Raw genomic sequence first — 7,391 nt, forward strand, 5'->3', positions numbered from 1 at the left:
CGGATCAAATCATTCATGATTTTTTTCGGATCAGATTCTTCATGATCTTTCTCGGATCATATTCTTCCACACATAAGCCTGTGGGGACTGTCCCAGGCATAAGCTCCTGGCAAGTTATTCCACATGACAAGGCCAGTCCAAACCATATTTCTCTTTCTTTTCATTTTCATGAAATTAAAATATTTGACTTCATTAATCAATTCAAATTTTGCAATATAATAAATATGTCATACCCATATAATCATGCCATCAATTGCTGATACATATGTATTGATATAACATACTCATGCTCAAAATCACATAAATAACAATGTCTCAGATATAACAAATTCATCGATCTCAAATCCAACGATGCAAAATCAATGAGATAAAACCAACGGTCAAAGAATATATATAAGGATGATCATGTACAGGGATTCTTACCTTTATCGGTGACTGATCCAAGCACAACAATCAATGTTCTTCTTTGATTTATGAATTCTTTAACAAAATATTCCACTCGATATCATTTGCAGACAATCATCTCTTCATAACCCTGATCAAATATAAAGATCATATATGAAGAAAATTATCGATAATCGATCCTAATAACACAGATCGAGGACCTTTCTTAGGATTAATCAAAATTAGGATTTATCTAAGCATCTAGATCCTCCACTGATCCATAAGACTTCTAGAGAAAAAAAATCCATGAAGAGAGAGAAAATTCTAGAGAGAGAAAGTAGAGAGAGAATCTTCGTATTCTTCCGATGAGGCAATCATGATCGAGATCATCAAAGGTCCTATCAGGGTGACTCAATATGAATCAAGTGTTACAAATTTCAAATAGAATCGGATTGGGATCAGATCTACCGCACGAATTTCGGAGCAATCTCAAATCATTATATTTTTATTTCAAATTTATTCTAGGGTTCATGATGCAATCAGAGAAGAAGAAAAGATCCTAGAGAGACAAAATTCGTAAAGAGAGAGAAAAGTCTAGAGAGAGAATCTAGAGAGAGAAAATGTAGAGAGAGAAGGTAGAGAGAGGAGAGAGAAAAGAGAGAGAAAGGAGGAAAAAAGGAGAGAGAGGAAAATTCTCTCTCTTCTTCTTCTTTTTATTTTATTTTATTTTATTTTTATTTTTATTTTTCTCTTTCTCTTTTTTTTTTCTTTTTTCTTTTTCTTTTCTTTTTTCTTTTTCCTTTTTCTTTTCTTTTCTTTTCTTCTTCTTCTTCTTTCTTTTCTTCTCTTTTTCCGTGGGTTCCTTTGGGCCAAAACAGGGGACCGTGAGGTCCCCTCGTTGGTTGGCCGGGCTCCGATGAGGTGGGTGACATCCACTCGACGGCGACAAAGCAAGGTCGGTCGGCCGCGAGGTTCGGCCAGCGAGCCGAAGGGTTTTCGAAAAAACAGAGGACCGTCCCTATTTTTTTTATTTTTATTTTTCGGTCGTTGGCCGGTCACCGGCGGCCAAAACTTTCAGGGAAGGAAGAGTGAGAGACGAGGGTCCGATCTCGGGGATGGAACGCCGCAACCGGCGGTGCCGGTGGTCGGAAAAGAGAGGGAAGAGTCCGGCCGAAACAGAGCAAAAACAGGGGTCATCTTATTCATGGATTTTCCGACGATCCTGACGGCCGGCGAGGGTGCACGAAGCCGTGGAAAAGAGAGGAAAGAAGAGAGGAAGGAGAAGACGGGTTTACCTCCGACTCCGGTGAGGTCTCCGGCGAGTATTTGAGATGAACACGATGAGGACATCCGCGGCTTCAACGAAAAAATTCGAGAAAAATAAAAGAAAAATCCGGTGCTTGTCGTGACCAACCTTAGAGAGAAAGAGAGGGGGTTTTATAGGGTGTAGGGGAGGTTGAATCCGCCTCAGATTCAACCTCTCCACCGGTGATTTGGATGGAAGAAGACTCCCAGCGGGAGTCTTCTTCATTCTTTTTTTTTTTTTTGTAATGCTTTGGGCTTTTTGGGCTGATTTGGGCCGGGGTGTTACATTCTCCCCCCCTTCAAATAATTTCGTCCTCAAAATTAAGTTATGTTGTTTGAGATATATTTCAAGGTATATATTCTTCGTATCATTCTCAAGCTTACAATAATGTCTTATATATTATTATTTCTCATGATCTTGTTATAACAAAATTATTTGAAATTTCAAATTCATCTCCTCTTATTGATTTCTCAACTTTTTGAAGAATTGTAATACTTTGGACTTGTATTAATATACCACCATTATTTGTCTAATACATTTCACTCGAAATTCATAATTATCTCAGACTACCTTTGATAGAAAATAAATAAAGGTCAAACATCGGACATTCTTCACAATCATCGATTTTTTTCTTCTCTTGACCCTCTAATAAATTTTATATGTAGACTCTCATCTTAAGAAAAATCTCAATCTTCTATATCAGTTTAAGTAACAATATTAATTTTTTTAAAAATATGAGATCTATATTAGGACTTTCTAAGTTTGAACTAATATCAGAACTATCAAGCTGTTAATAAACTTGAGATATCTAAAATTTCTTGGCATTATCTATAATGAAACAACCTACTGACAAAAATTATCCGGCTATGATCAGATTAGATCAAAATTTATAGCATCCTTTCATTATCAATAAAATCCATCCTTATTTGCAACTAATGTATTTCATCATAATATCTTTTGATTTAAAAGATTAATATTTCTAATCAATTTAATCCACCGTGCTTTTGCTGCGCACTCTGATTTTAATTTATCAAATTATATAATTATATCAAAGATAAAAAAATATCCTTATATGTTAGATCAATCCAAGATAGATCTAACCTTCAAATTTTATATAAGACTTAGGATAAAATTTTAAGTTTCTTTATCTTTACTACCTTTGGGCATAGCATATAAAAATTAAATCTTGATCCACTTCCTATATTTGAAATCATTGCATAAATTTCATCACTCTTCAAGAATCTAACATCTCTAGAATCAATTGGAATTAACCTTAGATTTACCTTACAATCATTTAGATAATTTCTAAATCAATCTTTTTTCTTTTTTTTAAAAGAATTAATTCTAACTTGACAAATTAGAAGAACTCAAGCCAACATCTTTATAAATAAAATTAACTTGATTATTTCTTATAGAGCTCTCTTCATCACAACCCTTAATATTAATCGATAAATCCATAGAAAATCTTGTCCCTTGTATAAGTCATTCAAAATTTAACACTAGCAAGATGTCTTAGTTCAATTTTAAAAAAAAATCTAAACTTTGATTTGAATAATTAATACACTTCACCATCTTCAACAAAAAAAAATCAATCTACAGATAGTAATTCAAATTATTAAAGATTTCATCATAACCTGTATATCATACTCTGACAAAATAAATTTTCTTCTTTAATTTAATAACAATATAAAAATACTTTTGATCCACTTAGAAAAATAAACTATTGACTTGAAATTCAATGCAACTTGAAAGATCAAGGAATCATATTCAGAATATGATATTTTGAGTAACCAAAGATTTCACCAAAATGTGTATCTCATATTCTCATAATAAAATTCAAGTATATTTTTCATTTAAGATTGAATTTCATATATGACCTTTTATAGGTTCAGTGTTCAAAAATATTTCTCTCTCATATGATGTAATTTCTTCTTAGACCATACCCTAATTAACTTTCTTTTGATAAGTCCAAAATTCATAATGCTCAGTCAATTATCATCGAAATTAGAAAAAGTATCATGATCTTCGATCATATAAGTTTTATATTCCAAAATCATCTAGTATACTCAACATAACTTATTAATACCTTCCACTTCATTTCAAGATCAACTCTTTCATACTTAGGTCAACCTTACTAATTGAAATCTAAGATATAACTTGTCAATTTTATTATAGTCATCATATACCACTTATACATAAAGTTTCATCATAGTATTTATTGATTCAAATTCCAAATATTGATTTCTTTCTTTTATGTCAATCATGTTCCTTATGATCATAACCTAGGTTTAAATATCACTAAAGTCATAATTTCAAATAATTATAATCTTAAGCTTAAATACCACTTAAATCATATTCTCTAATGATCATAATCTAAATTGTAATATCATTTTATTACATCATTAATGATTATAACCTCAGACTCTAATATTATCTATCATACTCTATTGATTATAATCTTAAAGTTTTGATATCACCTATATGACAATCCCTAGTGATCTTAACTTGGGCTCTAGTACTGTTCTATCATATCCTAATCACTTGTATCATTGTCTCCAAATAAACGTAACCTAACCTTAAAGCTCAGATGCAACTCTGTCACATCCTACTGATCTTACATAAAGTTTTAATATCTCTTTATAATCTCTAGTGATCTTAAACCTAAGCTCTGATATTATTCTATCTCATCCTATTCATTTATATCGTAATCTCCAATGATCATAACCTAAGCTCTAATATCACTCTATAATATTCTAATCAGTTATATCATAATCCCTAATGATCATAATCTATGCTCTGATACCATTCTGTCACGTCCCGAACCCAACACCTTGGTCGGATACGTGATGGCCGCACACTCCTTAGAGCAAACCCTAAAGAATATGCAAGGCCAAATTAAATCATTACAATCTTAACAACCATAATATTTAATTTCAATAATAATTCATAAAATCTTGCATAATTACAATTTAAATTTCTTCAATTCTCTGATCAGATACTATGACACTTTTATCTATCCTTCTGCTCACCCATAAATCCAGGCCATAGCCAACCATAAGTATCCTGTAACTCTGAGAAGAAAAGAAAGATGAAGGGGTGTGAGCTTTACAGTCCAGTAAGAATTTTCATATCACACCAATATAATAATATAATCTGAAAATAATGATAGGCAATAATACGTAAAAGTCGATGTTCACTGTCCAGAATACTGCAAACATTTATAGATTATCTATTTTATCAAAAGAGATGCATCATCATAGGTTAAATAAGTGAAACAATTTTATTCAATGATTGTTTCATGTCTTATCTTTCTATTTTCTTCTATTATCACATCATCTTTAATCCTTTTCTTTTTTGCTTTAGCTTTGGCTTTGGCTTTGGCTTTGGCTTTGGACTACCAGGATCATGCGACGATCTTTTATTCGGATCGATTTCTGTAATCTTCCTCGGATCGAAATATTCATGATCTTTCTCGGATCAAAGTGGCCATGATCTTTCTCGGATCAAATCATTCATGATCTTTCTCGGATCAGATTCTTCATGATCTTTCTCGGATCATATTCTTCCACACATAAGCATGTGGGGGCTGTCCCAGGCATAAGCTCCTGGCAAGTTATTCCACATGACAAAGCCAGTCCAAACCATATTTTTCTTTCTTTTCATTTTCATGAAATTAAAATATTTGACTTCATTAATCAATTCAAATTTTGCAATATAATAAATATGTCATACCCATATAATCATGCCATCAATTGCTGATACATATGTATTGATATAACATACTCATGCTCAAAATCACATAAATAACAATATCTCAGATATAACAAATTCATCGATCTCAAATCCAACGATGCAAAATCAATGAGATAAAACCAACGGTCAAATAATATATATAAGGATGATCATGTACAGGGATTCTTACCTTTATCGGTGACTGATCCAAGCACAAAAATCAATGTTCTTCTTTGATTTATGAATTCTTTAACAAAATATTCCACTCGATATCATTTGCAGACAATCATCTCTTCATAACCCTGATCAAATATAAAGATCATATATGGAGAAAATTATCGATAATCGATCCTAATAACACAGATCGAGGACCTTTCTTAAGATTAATCAAAATTAGGATTTATCTAAGCATCTAGATCCTCCACTGATCCGTAAGACTTCTAGAGAAAAAAATCCATGAAGAGAGAAAATTATAGAGAGAGAAAGTAGAGAGAGAATCTTCGTATTCTTTCGATGAGGCAATCATGATCGAGATCATCAAAGGTCCTATCAGGGTGACTCAATATGAATCAAGTGTTACGAATTTCAAATAGAATCGGACTGGGATCAGATCTATCGCACGAATTTCGGAGCAATCTCAAATCATTATATTTTTATTTCAAATTTATTCTAGGGTTCAGATGCAATCAGAGAAGAAGAAAAGATCCTAGAGAGACAAAATCCGTAAAGAGAGAGAGAAAAGTCTAGAGAGAGAATCTAGAGAGAGAAAATGTAGAGAGAGAAGGTAGAGAGAGGAGAGAGAAAAGAGAGAGAAAGGAGGGAAAAAGGAGAGAGAGGAAAATTCTCTCTCTTCTTCTTCTTTTTATTTTATTTTATTTTATTTTTATTTTTCTCTTTCTCTTTTTTTTTCTTTTTTCTTTTTCTTTTCTTTTTTCTTTTTCCTTTTTCTTTTCTTTTCTTTTCTTCTTCTTCTTCTTTCTTTTCTTCTCTTTTCCCGTGGGTTCCTTTGGGCCAAAACAGGAGACCGTGAGGTCTCCTCGTTGGTTGGTCGGGCTCCGACGAGGTGGGCGACATCCACTCGACGGCGACAAAGCAAGGCTGGTCGGTGGCGAGGTTCGGCCAGCGAGCCGAAGGGTTTTCGAAAAAAACAGAGGACCGTCCCTATTTTTTTTTTTATTTTCCGGTCGTTGGCCGGTCACCGGCGGCCAAAACTTTCAGGGAAGGAAGAGTGAGAGACGAGGGTCCGATCTCGGAGATGGAACGTCGCAACCGGCGGTGCCGGTGGCCGAAAAAGAGAGGGAAGAGTCCGGCCGAAACAGAGCAAAAACATGGGTCATCTTATTCATGGATTTTCCGACGATCCTGACGGCCGGCGAGGGTGCACGAAGCCGTGGAAAAGAGAGGAAAGAAGAGAGGAAGGAGAAGACGGGTTTACCTCCGACTCCGGTGAGGTCTCTGGCGAGTATTTGAGATGAACACGATGAGGACATCCGCGGCTTCAACGAAAAAATTCGAGAAAAATAAAAGAAAAATTCGGTGCTCGTCGTGACCAACCTTAGAGGGAAGGAGAGGGGGTTTTATAGGGTGTAGGGGAGGTCGAATCCGCCTCAGATTCAACCTCTCCACCGGTGATTTGGGTGGAAGAAGACTCCCAGCGGGAGTCTTCTTTGTTCTTTTTTTTTTTTTTTTTTTTTGTAATACTTTGGGCTTTTTGGGCTGATTTGGGCCGGGGTGTTACACTCCCCGTCTTGAAACCTGCCCAATTACTGAACAAATCATGTTCTGAAAGACTATTATAAGCATGCTATCATGTGTAACACCTCCCACTGTAATCACTATTGACCGCTGTAACAGTTACAATGGATTTTATTAGTTTCAAAAAGCAACTGTTTATTTTTTGATATTAAAATAGTCACTAAAATAACAACTATTATAGCAGTGTTATAATGGAAATAATGGACAGTAACAC

Source organism: Elaeis guineensis, chromosome 2 (assembly GCF_000442705.2).
Source record: "Elaeis guineensis isolate ETL-2024a chromosome 2, EG11, whole genome shotgun sequence".
In the NCBI taxonomy this organism is placed as follows: domain Eukaryota; kingdom Viridiplantae; phylum Streptophyta; class Magnoliopsida; order Arecales; family Arecaceae; genus Elaeis; species Elaeis guineensis.